This window comes from Acinonyx jubatus, chromosome B4, assembly GCF_027475565.1.
Source record: "Acinonyx jubatus isolate Ajub_Pintada_27869175 chromosome B4, VMU_Ajub_asm_v1.0, whole genome shotgun sequence".
In the NCBI taxonomy this organism is placed as follows: Eukaryota; Metazoa; Chordata; class Mammalia; order Carnivora; family Felidae; genus Acinonyx; species Acinonyx jubatus.
In genome coordinates, this window is record NC_069387.1 from 116,967,701 (window position 1) to 116,983,382 (window position 15,682).

Sequence of the window (15,682 nt, forward strand, 5' to 3'; positions counted from 1 at the left end):
AAAAAGTCCTACTTAAAACTTCAATCCCATACCCTATTCAGAGTCCCTCAGCACCACCACCCCCCCCCCCCTGCCCCGAGCTCTACCCCAACCTATGGCAGGGAGACCACAGCCCTACAGTGGTCCTATTGTCTGTTTTTCTTCCATCCCCTTCATTCTCCCCTCAGCCACCGATTCTGATTTTGCCAGGGTCAAGGCAGAGAGCAGGAGAATTAGAGGAAAAGAAGCAAATATATCTCTCATGGTAGGTGCTGTTAAAATATGGTAGACCATGGCCTTGATGTAAGAGGGGCCCATATGCTTGCTCTCTCCAATGGGATGCATTTGTCAGCTTTCAAAGGCTCCCTGTAGAAACCACTTGGTTGAAAAACCCCCTAAAAGCAAGTGTACTCTCCCACTTCTCACAGAAGTTTCTCACATGCTTCTCAGCTCCTGCCCAGAAATACACCATGCAGCAGCTTATTCCTGGGGTCCCTTCGCCCCACAAGTAACCCTCCTGGTCGAAGGCCAGCTATCTTCCATCATGGCCCTTGGGAGACACATATGCTCAGCATTACAAATTCTGGTAGCGCAGACAGCTCTCACTGTTACCCTCCTCACTTGCTTAGAATACTATCATTGGTCCAACAAGCCTCCCACATTCCACAGTCATCAGGCAGGAAGCAAGCATCAGTTGCCATTAACTTATGTCCCTAAAATGTCCAGAAGACACATACCCACTTCTCCATGAATTTTCTCACCCTGCTCTATTCCAATCATGGGGCACTGATAGAGCCTCCAATTTTCTTGAGGGCTCCCCTCATAAGAAGAGAAAGGGAAATTCCACAACACTGTCCACTACCTCCAGAAACTCCTTTTAATTCCCGTTCTCCCGCAGCAGCTGGAGGTGTATGATGAAGGTTGATACCAATTTTGCTGTTTTTTCATACTTTCTGCCTGAATATATCTAGTGCTAGCATCCCATTCATAAACGTGGGGATACTTATCACCTTTCATTCTAAGCTTTGGGACTTCAGATGAAATTTCAAGACACCATGAAAAGTCCCATTCAATATCCTGCTGCACATAAACACACCATGACGCCTTCCCTATGAACCGTCAGTCCTTTTTCGAGGCTATCTGCAGCATGCACAGTTGGAAACAGAGAAGCTGTGATTTTTGGCAGAGTCCTGTGTCTGGGCTGCTGAGATAAAACTTTTATAAAGATTCAAACCACAGACTTTTGCAATAGTTACACAATCACTTCCGGCCCACCCTCATGCTAAATGCATTCCAGAAAACTGAACATTCCTTAGGCGGCTATTATACAACTGTAGTAGAAAGGGTTGTAATTTGATATGTAGGACTATCCTTTGGGGGCTGAAAATATATCAGATGAGAAGGAAAGATGTAATTAGGACAAGATGGCTTCTCTACCATTCTGCAGAGAAGGGATTAAATCATTCTAAATCATTCCAAGGACATTTTATGGAAACCATAAGGAAGCCAGTTGGGGCCCAATAATATTCATTCATTCGCTAATTCATTCCCTTGTTCATTCGCTGAGTTTCTGCTATGCTTCAGGCTCTGAGTTGGGGTTGGTTTTGTCACAATGCATAAGATTTGGTCCTCGCCCTCAAGAAGCTAAAAAAAAAAAAAAAATTCTCCATGTTTGAGCAAGCTGCCAAAAGAAGTGGGGAGATTCCCAATGGATCACTCACATGCATATCTTTTTTTTTAATGTTTATTTTTGAGAGAAAGAGTGAGACAGAGCATGAGCAGGGGAGGGCCACAGAGAGGGAGACACAGAATTGGAAGCAGGCTCCAGGCTCTGAGCCTGACATGGGGCTTGAACCCATGAACCATGAGAAGATGACCTGAGCCGAAGTCAGATGCCTAACCAACTGAGCCACCCAGGCACCCCTCAAATGCATATCTTGGATGACACTGAAGAGGGATGATTCAAGACTGAGGAGGGGAAGAAAAGAAACAGTGGAACAGCTGAGCCTTCCAGTCCCTTCAACCCTTCCAAACCCGAAGTTCTATTTATGCGTGGTAAGGCACAGAACAGACATGATGTCCTGCTGGCAATTTCCATAAAATAGAATGAGTGAGGAAACTGACTTGGTTGCAGAAATTAATTTCAGACACATAATAGGACCAAAAGTGTACAGAGTCCAATGTGAAAGATGTGTTCCTCAAAACACAGAGGACAATCAGTATTAGGATTTCCATCAAGGAGATTTAGTCTGGCAGAGGAATTCAGGCAGCTAGAGAGTAATGGAAATATTTAGAAATGGTCTATATGCACTTTCACTGAAATGCAGAACCAAGGAACAAAGATTTATGATTGTTATTGTCCAACAATGTTAAATGGGACTTTTCCTGCCTCTACACTGTGACTAGGGCAAGCGTGCTTAAATAAAATGCTGACTACACCAAGACATCCACTTCCAGCCTATGCTTAGGAAAGAGTACCAGCAAAGTTGTCAGTCCAGTGGTTTTAGAAAAGTATACCATTGTCTTCCCAAACTATGTGGGAGAAGCTTTAAGAAATGCAGTGGGAGAGAATGAAGGTAGAGATTCCCTGCCAAGGGAAGGACACAGTCTCACCTCCTACTTACCCCATGTTTACCAAGAAGCAGACTCAGGGAGAAAATCTGGGGGAGAGTATATTAGTTTTCTATTGTTACCATAACAAATTACTCAAAATTGGTGGCTTACAACACAAACTTATTATCTTATAGTCTATAAGGCAGAAGTCTATTAGAAGTCTCAGTGACTAAAACAAAGTTAGCAGCAAGCTCATATTTTGGAGGATCTAGGGAATAATCCATTTCCTGCTCACTTAGGCTACTGGCAAAATTTAGTTCCCTGTAGTTGTAGAATTTGGGTCTTCATTTTCTTGCTGGCTATACCTGAGAGTCATTCCCAGCTTCCAGAAGTCACCACATTCCTTGGCTTATGGCTCTCTTCCTCCATCTTCAAGCTAGCAATGATGAAGAGTGTCCCTCTAGTGTCACAACTCTCTGCCCTTCTTCTGTAGTCACATCTCTCTCCCTGACTACAGCTGGGATAGGTTCTCCACTTACAAGGACTCATGTAGTTGGGTGATTAGATTGGGCCTACCTGGATTACATGGGATAATCCCCCCATCTCAAGGTCCATGACCTCAATCACATCTGCGAAGTCCTTTTTGCCATGTAAAGTAACACATTCCACTGGAAGCCCTAGTCAGAGCAATCAGACAACAAAAAGAAATAAAAAGCTTCTAAATTGGCAAGGAAGAAGTAAAACTTTCACTGTTTGCAAATGAAATGATACTATACATAGAATACCCTGAAGACTCCACCAAAATAACACTAAAACTAATAAATGAATTCAGTAAGGTCACAGGATACAAAATCAATATGTAGAAATCCATTGCATTTGTATACACTAAAAACAAAGTAGCTGAAAGAGAAATTAAGAAAACAATCCCATTTACAATTACACCAAAAATAAGAAAATACCTAGGAATAGACTTAACCAAGGAAGTAAAAGACCTGTACCCTGAAAACTATAAAACATTGATGAAAGAAGTTGAGCAACACAAACAAATAAAAAGATATTCTATGCTCATGGATGGGAGAACAAATATTGTTAAACTGTCCATCCTACCCAAAGCAATCTACAGATTTAATGCAATCCCTATCAAAATACCAATGGCATTTTTCACAGAACTAGAACAATCCTAAAATTTGTATGAAGCCACAAAAGACCCCAAATAGCCAAAGCAGTTTTGAAAAAGAAGGACAAAACTGGAGGTATCACAATCCCAGATTTCAAGATATACTACAAAGCTGTAGTAATCAAAACAGTATGGTACTGGCACAAAAAGTTGACACACAGACCAGCAGAACAGATTACAGAGCCCAGAAGAAAAACCATAATTATATGGTCAATTAATCTTCAACAAATGAGACAAGAATATGCAACAGGAAAAAGACAGTCTCTTCAACATATGGTCCTGGGAAAACTGGACAGCTACATGCAAAACACTGAAACAGTGTTTCTTACATACACAAAAATAAACTCAAAAGGGATTAAGGACCTAAATGTGAGACCTATAGGCATAAAAATCTAGAAGACAGCACAAGTAGTAATTTCTCTGACACCAGCCACAGCAACATTTTTCTAGATAGGTCTCCTGAGGCAAGAGAAACAAAAGCAAAAATAAACTATTGGGACTATATTAAAATAAAAAGCTTCTGCACAGGGGCACCTGGGTGGCTAAGTTGGTTAAGTATTTTGACTCTTGATTTCAGCTCAGGTCATGATCTCACGGGTTCATGAGTTCGAGCCCTACACTTCAGTGCAGAGCCTGCTTGGGATTCTCTCTCTTTCTCTTTCTTGCTCTATCTGCCCCTTCACCACTTGTGCTATCTATCTTTCAAAATAAATAAATAAACTTTAAAAAATGCTTCTGCACATCAAAGGAAATAATCAACAAAACTAAAATATAACCTACTGAATAGGAGAAGATATTTGCAAATGACATCTCTGATAAAGGGTTAGTATAAAAAATAAATAAAGAATTTATACAACTCAATATGAAAAAAAACAATCCAATTAAAAATGGGCAGAAGACATGAAAAGACATCTCTCCAAAGAAAACATACAGTTGGGCAACAGACACATGAATAGATACTCAACATCACTCCTCCTCATAGAAATGCAAATCAAAACCACAATTAAGGGGTGCCTGGGTGGTTTAGTTGGTTAAGCATCCAACTCTTGATTTCAGCTCAAGTCATGATTCCAGGGTTTTGGGATGGAGCCCAGCATAGGGCTCCGCACTAAGTATGGAGCCTGCTTAAGATTCTCTCCTTCTCTCCCTCTATCCCTCTCCCTGGCAAGCTCGCTCTCTCTCTCTCTCTCAAAATACATACATACATACAAATTTAAAAACCACAATGAGATATCACCTCACACCTGTCAGAATGCTTAAAATCAAAAATTCAAGAAACAAGTGCTGGCAAGGATATGGAAAAAAAGGAACCTTCATGCACTGCTGGTGGGAATATAAATTGGTGTAGCCACTGTGGAAAACAGCATGGATGTTCCTCAAAAAATTAAAAATAGAACTACCCTATGATCCAGTAATCACACTACTGAGTATTTACCCAAAGAATATGAAAACACTAGTTTGAAAAGACACATGCACCTCTATGTTTATTGCAGCATTATTTACAATAGCCAAGATATGGAAGCAGGGGTGCCTGGGTGGCTCAGTCAGTTAAGTGTCTGGCTTTGCTCAGGTCATGATCTCACAGTTTGTGAGTTTGAGCCCCACATTGGGCTCTGTGCTGACAGCTCAGAACCTGGATCCTGCTTCAGATGCTGTGTCTCCCTCTCTCTCTCTGCCCCTCCCCTGTGCTCACTCTTGCTCTCTCTCTCTCAAAAGTAAATAAAAACATTTTTAAAAAATTTTAAATAGCCAAGATATGGAAGCAGCATGAGTGTCCATCAATAAATGAATGAATAAAAATGATGTGGTATATATATACAATAAAATATTACATGAATAGGAAAAGGATGAATAGGAAAGACTAAAATCTTTCCATCTATAACAATATGGATGGATCTAGAGAGTATCATGTTAAGCAAAATAAAGCAGTCAGAAAAAGACAAATACTATATGATTTCTCTCCTATGTGGAATTTAAGAACCAAAACAAACGAACAAAGGAAAAAAAGAAACAATCCAAAAAACAGACTCTTAACTATAGAGAACAAACTGATGGTTACCAGAGGGGAGGTGAGTGGGGGATGGGTGAAATAGGTGATGGGGATTAAAGGATACACTTGTCATGATGAGCACTGAGTAATGTATAGAATTGTTGAATCACTTATACACTGTATGTTAGGCAACTTGACAATAAATTATATTAAATAAATAAACAAACATTGAAAAAAAAATTTAAATAATTAAATCATTTCACATAAAAATCCATATCACTAGCCTCTGTTGAATAAATCATATTTCATCATTGGCAAAAAAAAAAGAATTGTTCATTCACTACATTAAAACACTGCATGTTAACTATAATTTTAACTAAAATTAAAAATATACATAATAAAATGTTTGACTAAAAAATTATAGTATAATAACTTTATATGGTAATAGATGGTAACCATAATTATTATAGTGAGCATTTTGTAATGTACATAATTGTTGAATCGCTATGTTATACATTTGAAACCAATGTAGTATTGTATGTCAACTATACTTCAATTAAAAGAAATTTAAAAAATGGGTGCCTGACTGGCTCAGTCAGTGCAGCATGCAACTCTTGATCTCAGGGGTTGTAAATTCGAACTCCACATTGGGTGTAGAGATTACTTAAAAATAATATTTTTTTTAAGTAAAAAAATAAAAATAATGCTGCTATGGAAAAATACATACATACATACATACATACATACATACATACATACATAATAAAGTAACAGATTCACAGGTTCCAGGGATTAAGGCGTGCACATCTACGGGGACAAGGGGGGGCGGTCATTTTCTGACTATCACAGAGAGTTTGACCTGTGTTCCCTGGAGTTTGGGAAGCACAGAGAATGGTGCCTGATTCTCACCTAGAAAAGTCCAAAGAGAAGAGGCTGGCTGGAGCAGTGTGTTATAGACAGCAAAGTGGGAATACTGCATTTCCAAAGTTTAGAGAGTCACCATGTCTCTGTGGGCCAAATGGATGCTATAAAGGATAACCAGGTCAGAGATCTCTTGAAAGGACCCCACCCAAGAACACTCCCTGCCAAAGTCCAGGCCATCCCAGCAGAAAGAGGCTACAAGGTATGAACTGCTGGAGTAGGATTGAGGGGCGTATCAAAAAATGGCAGCAAGGGAGTGACTCAGCAAATGGTGCAATGCCAGAGGTCTCCAACAGAGAGTTCCCAAAGAACCCACAAAAGCTCCCTATTTGAAAATGGTCCGTTTTGGGGTGTTTGCTATGCAGAGGGTTTTCACAAACTAGCACCACTAGGTTTCAAAAAAATACCCCTCTTTCCCCTGCCTAACCCCGGAGCATCTAGCAAATAAAGGCAAGAGGTGGAAAGAGTAAGAAGAAAAAACAGATATTGCCTCCCCACCCCACCTCCCTTGGGAAAACATTTCAAGTATCTTGGAGAACATGCAAGGAGAAGCTTTCAATTAGATATGTGACTGCTCTTTCTTCTGGGCTATGCACATGCCATCCAGACTGAGGAAGAGCTGGAAACTTTGGGGCCATGTGAGCTGGAGCCTGGTGAGCCAGGGCCACGGTACCTTGGCAAACACCAGAAGCACCCAGAAGGCCAGGGGAATTCTGGTGACATGCATCACCACAAATATCACCCAGTTTACTCTGGAAAAGTTGGTATGAAGCATTATAACTTAAAGAGGAACCAGAGTTTCTGCCCAACTGTCAACGCTGATAAAGTGTGGACCTTGGCAATGAGCAGACACAGGTAAATGCTACCCCCCCCCCAAAAAAAAACTGGAATTGTTCCTATCATTGATGTGATGCAATGGGGCTACTACAAAGTTTGGGGGAAGGGAAAGCTCCCAAAACAGCCTGCTATCATGAAGGCCAAATTCTTCAGTAGAAGAGCTAAAGAGAAGATTAAGGGTATTGGGGGAGCCTGCGTCCTGGTAGCTTGAAGTCACGTGGAAGGAGGTTCATTAAATGCTAACAAGTGCTCTGGGGTACCTGGGTGGCTCAGCTGGTTAAGCATCCAACTTCAGCTCAGGTCATGATCTCATGGTTTGTGGGTTCGAGCCCCATGTCAGGCTCTGTACTGTCAGTTCAGAGCCTGGATATTGAAGCCTGCTTGGGATTCTGTGTCTCCTTCTCTTGTGGCCCCTCCCCTGCTCACGCTCTGTCTCTCTCTCAAAAATAAATAAACATTAAAAAAATATTTTTAAAAAAACAAAATAAATGTTTAAAATGCTAACAAGTGCTCTTCTAAAAACAATTTAAAAATTAAAAAATCAGATATGTGACAAGTCTTGATTTAAACTGGGCTGGAATTGTTAATGGCTCAAATTGTTCTAATCTCCAGTGTCTAGAAAAACAAAAGCCTTAGACACCATCCCGGAGCTTGGCATGGAGGTTAGTTAAGGTTTTATTTAAAGGCAGTGGTGAGAAAGAATAAAGTGGTTTCCTCTTTGCACAGCACAGCCACTACATTCAATATACAGATCACATTTGTGGGGCACCATCTAGAGTTCCTTAAGAACCAGAATGCTGCCCAACAGATTTACCTGCTCAACAAACACATAAAGAGAACCACCCAGGGAAAACAATCTCTGAGAGGCTGGAGCAGACTTTGAATGATAAGATTCTGCCCAGAGACTTAACCTGTGCAGTGGCACCAAGACTCCCTGGGACAGTGAGCTCTATCTGTGCTTTGTTTTGTTCAATGCCAGGCATGAGCTGGGATTTGACAAGTGAGTCCGGTTTTATGTGAGGAAAGGAGGGAAATCATCCCAGGAGGGAAGCATTAGGCTAGAAGGGGCTATACACCGAATGTTCGTGTCACCCCAGAATTTATATGTTGAAACCTAATCCTCAATGTGATGGTATCTAGAGGTGATTAGGTCATGAGGGTGGAGCCCTCCTGAATGATTAGTGCCCTTATAAAGAGACTCTAGAAAGCTCCCTTGCCCCTTCCAACATGTGAGGACACATCTATGAATTGGGAAGCAGGACTTCAGCAGAATCTTAATCTTCAGAACTGAATCTGTAGGTTCTTTAATCTTAGTCTGCCTAACCTCCAGAACTCTGAGAAAAGAATTTGTTGTTGATAAGCCACACAGTCTATCACATTCTGTTTTGGCAGACCAAATGGATAAAGAAGGGAAGCAAAGGCTTAATAGGTGGGAATAGGGCAGTTGCAAAGAAACCAGAAGGACTTGGCTAGAGCAAAAGGTGAACATTGCAGCAGCAGGAGAAAGAGTGTTACCTAAGTAGGGCAGAGTCATTAAAGTTGGAAAAAGAGGGGCACCTGGGTGGCTCAGTCTGTTAAGCATCCCACTTTGGCTCAAATCATGATCTCACAGTTCTTGAGTTCCAGCCCCTTATCAAGCTGAGTTCGGGCCCCACGCTGGGCTATCTGCTGTCCACAGAGTCCACTTCAGATCCTCTGTCACGTCCCCTCTTTGCCCTTCCCCCACTTGCATGCTATCTCTCTCAAAAATAAATAAACTTTTTTTTTTAGTTGGAAAAAGAAGTTTGGGCTTGCTACAATGTATTACAGAGAACCATTAGAGTTTCTGAAACTAAGCATTGGCACATAAATGTGCTCTTTTTATTTTAAATGAAGATAAACAAAATGGAGAAGAATGAGGTTGAGAACCCCAGCTAGAAATCCATTGCGAAATTCCTATGGTGACTCTACTTTTTGAACAGAAGTTACAACCTGTGATCTGACAAGTTAGGAGTGAACATAGATCAACAAAATAGAATACCTGAATTAAGGATGTTCCAGAAAGTCTTTAGTTATTGCCATTGCCAGGCATGTGGCAATGAGGTGGCATGATTTTTTAACCCCTCCTTGTTTGTTGGAACATGTTGTAAGACAAGATCTCCCCGATCCTTCTGAAATTGGTCAATTTGGGGGCAAGCAGGAAATTATTTAGCAACAGTTGCACCATTATGAGATTTCATTCTTTCCCAGAGCTATGTTTTAGTTAGACTTCTATTTACAACGAATTCATCTCGAACAACCAACACAAAAAAAAAAAAAAAAAAAAGTTACTCTGAACATGAATCAATTTGTTGGCTACCTCCCTGAAGCTAAATTTCCCGAAAAGTACCACACTCCACAGTCAGGTTTCCTGGGTGCCAGCCAAACTGAAGGTATTAATACTTCTTAGAAAGGACAGTATAATTCTTCTGTGGGAAAATGTTTCACACACACACACACACACACACCATTTAACAATACAACTATCATAAAACCTTAGCTCTATCTGTCCTGATTTCCTTACTCAACTTCCACTCCCACTAACTTCTCAGCATGCCAGAGCGCTAGGACCTCAGGGGGTTTAACACTGAGCTCAGCTCAAATGTCTGGAGTAATAACTTTCTAAGTTTTGAAGCAACAAAAGAAACTACAAATGAAATGATCAATAATTACATCATTAAAAAATTCAAAAGTTGTGCTAAACAAAAACTATACTGGAAAGACATACAGTATAGACATAAATAATATTTACGGTAGTTAAAGAAGGAAAGGGTTAAAATCTACATTAAAATGAGCTTGTAAAAATTGTTAAGAATATTATTCAGGCTCTCTGGACATATGAGAATATATGAAATAACCAGACAATCTGCATAAAAAATAGAAATTATAACTAGTAATCACAAATATGAGGAAATGTGCAATCACTCTAATAGTCAAAGAAATACTTATTAAAATGATAACAAGACACCATTTTATACCAATTTGATTTCAAAATCAAATACTCAGGAATGGTGAGGTGGTGTACTTACACCTGCATAGAATAAATGGGTATGATAATGCTTTTTCAAAGAAGAGTTAACATAGTAAAGAGCTATTAAAATGTTATGTACCTTGATTCAGAAATCCTATTTCCATGGATTTATTCTGAGGAAATAATCCAAAAGTATTTTCTAAACTTGCATATAGATTTCCATAGCAATATTACAATATCAAAACAAAACAAAGCAAAAAAACCTGGGTCTGTGTGCCTTACAGTTTAGAAATGGTGAATAAACAGTATTCTGCCTAATTAATGGAACAAAAGAATCCTAAAAAGAGGGGCACCTGGGTGGCTCAGTCGGTTGAGCATCCAACTTAGGCTCAGGTCATGATCTCACGGTGCCTGAGTTCGAGCCCTGCGTCAGGGCTCTGTGCTGACAGCTCAGAGTCTGGAGCCTGCTTCAGATTCTGTGTCTCCCTCTTTCTCTCTCCTCCCCCGCTCATGCTCTGTCTCTCTCTTCTCAAAAATAAATAAACGTTAAAAAAAATTTTTTTAAGAATCCTAAAAAGAAATGAAAAATGAGAACAGATGGATTTTCAGTGAGTAGGAATGTGAGAGTATTGGGTTTTTACTTTCATTTTAAGTTCTGTTGATGTTGTTATAACAATGTTTGTATAAATTCTTTCTTTTTTTTAAGTTTTATTTATTTATTTTGAGAGAGAGTCAGAGAGAAAGACAGAGAGAGACCGAGCATGAGTGGGGGAGGGGCAGAGAGGAGGAGAGAGAGAGAATCCCAAACAGGTTCCACGTTGTCAGTGCAGAGCCCAACGCAGGGCTGGAATGCATGAACTGTGAGATCATAATTTGAGCTGGAAATCAGGAGTCGGACACTTGACCAACTGAGCCACCCAGGCACCCCGGTTAAATTCTTTCTTAATCAGTGAGCTAGTACTCATAATAAAGAACCTTCATTTTTTTCTTTCCTTTTTCCTTTTTCTGTAACACTGGCAATTCATAACAATCATAAGGAATCCTCAGTTTACACTGTAAATGCTCCATGCAATTCTATCAAGTAATTTGTCCTCAGATTTCTACTCTCCAGACCAGCCTATTTGGAGCTTCCTCTGAGGCTTTGTTTTTTTGTTTTGTTTTGTTTTGTTTTATTATTATCTGTCAATTTATTTCATTTTGCTTTGGGAAACTATCACCCTGAAGTAGCCTGTCTGTATTTTACTTCTAAACACAATGAGAAAGACATCTGTGAAAAGTAGAGATATTTTCCTGGAATCATCAACACTTTACTTACACAATTCATTACTTTTTAGACTGAAGGGGACATTCTGAACCAAGTCCAAAGAACATGATACACAGTAAGTTAATAGGTCCCATAACATATAAAGCTGCTTTAAAAGGCATTCCTTGCAAATGAAATCAAAAGTACTAAACCACAGTTTGTTTTGTGAATCACGGTCTAAAAGTAGCTCAGAATTTCTCAAGAAAGTTGTGCCATCTAAAACCAAATCATCTTAATCCTAACAGAATTTATTCAACCAATAAAGAGAGGTAGCATCCTTGGGAAATTCAACAGACTTAACCAAAAATATCTTTGCAAGCACCTCTATATACTTAATATTGAAAAGAAATAGTAGAGCTGAGGTTTTTATAGGAGAACACTAAATGTCTTGAATTAGAGTTTCTAGAAGCCTAAGACAGAATTACAGTCCTCTTACTTGCATACGTTTTGAGAAATTCATGCAAGACATTACATTTTAAAAATCTATTTACATCTCAAAGTCTTATTAGTTTCATACTAGTTCATACAATATCATGAGAGTTACCACTAATTTTATCATATTACTGATTCTTTCTCATCAACAAAATGGCCTCTTGGTCAGTAAGAACCCAGGTCCATTTCATAAGCACCATGTTTCCATAAGGGAATTTGGACTAGAACAGTGGTTCTCAATCTTTGCTATATATTAGAATCAGCTGGGGCCCTTTAAAAAATATATAAGGTTTCACCAAAAACCTATTAATTCTGAGGGAGGGGCTGGGAACTAGCATCAAACTTTATAAAAGCTTCCTATGAAATTCTAATGATCATCCAGAGGTGTGAGTCACTGTAATAAAGTGATATTTCTATCCTTTCTCCTCTTACCTTGCTGACTCATCCCCAAGTGGGGAATTTACCTGCCTTGGGAGTGTTTAGAGTATAACATACATTGCTTCATGTCCCTCTGTTGGTTGGAATTACTGTTTTAAAAAGCAGCATACCATTTCTTACAAAGTCAAACATATACTTACTATGTGATCCAACAATCACACTCCTGGAAATGTACTCAAGAAAACAAAAATGTAAGTCCACACAAATACCTATAGAAAAATGTGTACAGCAGCATTATTCATAATAGCCAAAGACTGGAAACCCAAATGTCCAGCAACCGGTGAATGGATAAACAAAATGTGATCCGTGCAATATAATATGACTCAACAATAAGAAGAAACAAACTAATACGTGCAACAACATGGATGCTATATACTGTACAATTCCATTTATATAACATTCTCAAAGCAAAACAACAGGGACAGAAATCTGATCAGGATTGCTAGGGTCCGCAGATAAGGCTGAAAATGAAAGGAGATTAACTACAAAGGCATAGAAGGGAACCTCTTGCAGTAAAGGAAATAGTCTATATCTTGATTTTGATGGTGGTTATATGATTCTATATATTTACCCAAATTCATCCAACTATACATTGAAAATCATTAATCTTGCTGTATTTATATTTACTTTCAATTTTTTAAAAAAAGTACACAACTTAAAGGGCTTTTCCTTTTTCTGCTCACACTATTGGTGTTCACAGAGTGTGAAGCAGCAATTCTGGGTATGTGAGTTGCTCTAAACACTCAAACTCTCTCTCAGGTGAATTAACCCAAGTTCTAGAACTTGGGGAAAGGAAGCCCAACAGTGGATCCAACTGCATTTTCCAATCCACTTTACAATAACAATGCTGGTATGTCCATCTCCTGAATGACCCCTAAATCACTTCTTAAATAGTTCTAAAAGGAATGAGTGAGGAGGTTAAATTAATCATCATGCCAGCTGCACCCTGATGGCCATATGCATTAGGAAATCTTGTAAGATCAATACTACACTAGATTAGGACAACTGAAATAAAACATGGAAGATGGAGGAAGATAGGAGGCCTTTAACTTCAGTACTTTTATGAGTGTTGACCATTGTGGGCTACAACACATTATATTTTGGCTGGCATTTACAGACACAAGGCAATTTTCACTGGCCTTAGTAAGAAGTTTTTTCTGGCAGACTTAGATCCAAGCAGGTTGACTGAATCAAACATCAGCATTGCAGAAAAAAGTATTTTCATACCATGTAAGACATACAAAACTTTGTTGTACAAGATTATTATGTATTGGTGGAATAATTTTTGCTCTCTATAACCTGTTTCTTAGAAAGGATAGCAGACTAAGGCTCAAAATTACAAAAGACAGTTAAGTGTACATAGGCCATAGACAGCTGGCCTTTTAATTGTAGCATCTGGGCATTAATAGGTGACAACAGATCAGTAGACCCAGGTTCTATTCCTATCCATCTTGTTTTGATCTTTTACAGATGTAGGACCAAGGAAGGAACTGAGTATAAATCTCTTGAAGTCATTTGGCTTGTCCACTATAATTTGTTAATGTACATAAGTCCATTATGGCTTTTTTATTTTAAAGACTCAAATTTTGGCTTCAAATACAAACAAGTGAGAAGTATTTTAGTAGATAAATAAAAAGAACTAGAATGCAGTGCATGAACTTTTTCAAAATCTGTTTTAATAACCTATAAGAGACATTTTGGGTAAAATTTGAATATGGACTGAATATTAGGTGATATTAGGAAATTCACTCCTTTTCTTTGGTGTGATAATGCTATTGTGGTTCTGTTAAGAGACTATCCTTATTTTTATGTGATATATGATGAAAAATTAGGGACAAAGTGTCCTGATTTCCATAATTTGTTTTTAGGCAGTACGTAAAATTACATATTTTTCATGTTTATATATTTATATATATATATTCATAAATGTATACATTTGTAAACACAAAAATATGTAAATATATTTACGCACATACATACATACAGATAAAATAAATACAATTAAATAATATTGTTGAATGTAGGTATATGAGTGAACATTATACCTCTCTTTCAACTTTTCTTTAGATCTAAAAATTTTCATATTAAAAATATAGAGAATGTATGGGGCGCCTGGGTGGCTCAGTCAGTTAAGCATCCGACTTCGGCTCAGGTTGTGATCTCACGGTCCGTGAGTTCGAGCCCCGCATCGGGCTCTGTGCTGACAGCTCAGAACCTGGAGCCTGCTTCTGATTCTGTGTCTCCCTCTCTCTCTGACCCTCCCCCATTCATGCTCTGTCTCTCTCTGTCTCAAAAATAAATGTTAAAAAAAAATTTTTTAATAGAATAAAATAAAATAAAATAAATAAATAAAAATATAGAGAATGTAAGTATTCATACTATAGGGGATATGTCATCTTCTTGGCTTAAGGAAGAGAAACAATTCAATGAAATTGTAAATCAAAGGTTAAAAATAATTTAAACACAACAATGTTAAGATACTTTATATATGGAACTATACACTTAAAAATGGTTAAGATAGTTAATTTTATGTGTACTTTACCACACTTGTTTTTCATTTTTCTGATTAAATTTTAAAATGAAGAAAATAATAATTTAAAAGGCCTCTTCCTGGCACACTGTCTCTGGGAATCAGTTTTGCCCAGGAAATAAGAGAAGAAATGCATTGATTTTAAAGGACAGGCATCAGTTTTCCTAGCAGAGTGTGAACAGAGGGGAAAACACAAAAAATAAAAGACCAGTGGTTGGTCAGGTTACACTCTAGAGGAAGAAAGAGAATTCCTTAGGAGAAAGGGAAAGGCCCTAGAGAAAAACCTTAATGGATATAAAAGGAAAATAAGAAATCTTCAAAGCCAAGCTAGAACACCTAAAAAAAAAAAAAAAAAGATATGTATTCTAATCTAACTGCCCATTAAAATTATACTATAAAATGAGAAGATGAATTAACACTAGAAGAGAGAGGATGCCTGGGGTACAAAGAAACCTTATAGAGGAAGGGCCAAGGTATGGGAGAGAAGCTTGAAATGAATTGTGTCCAAAATTACATATGTTGAGGTCCTAACC

At 38.5% G+C, this 15,682-nt stretch overlaps 1 pseudogene; it reads left to right on the top strand.

The window, feature by feature from the left end:
- The first annotated feature begins 7,216 nt into the window (after positions 1-7,216).
- LOC106973739 (60S ribosomal protein L27a-like) lies at positions 7,217-7,704 on the top strand (annotated as a pseudogene).
- The last annotated feature ends 7,978 nt before the right edge of the window (positions 7,705-15,682 follow it).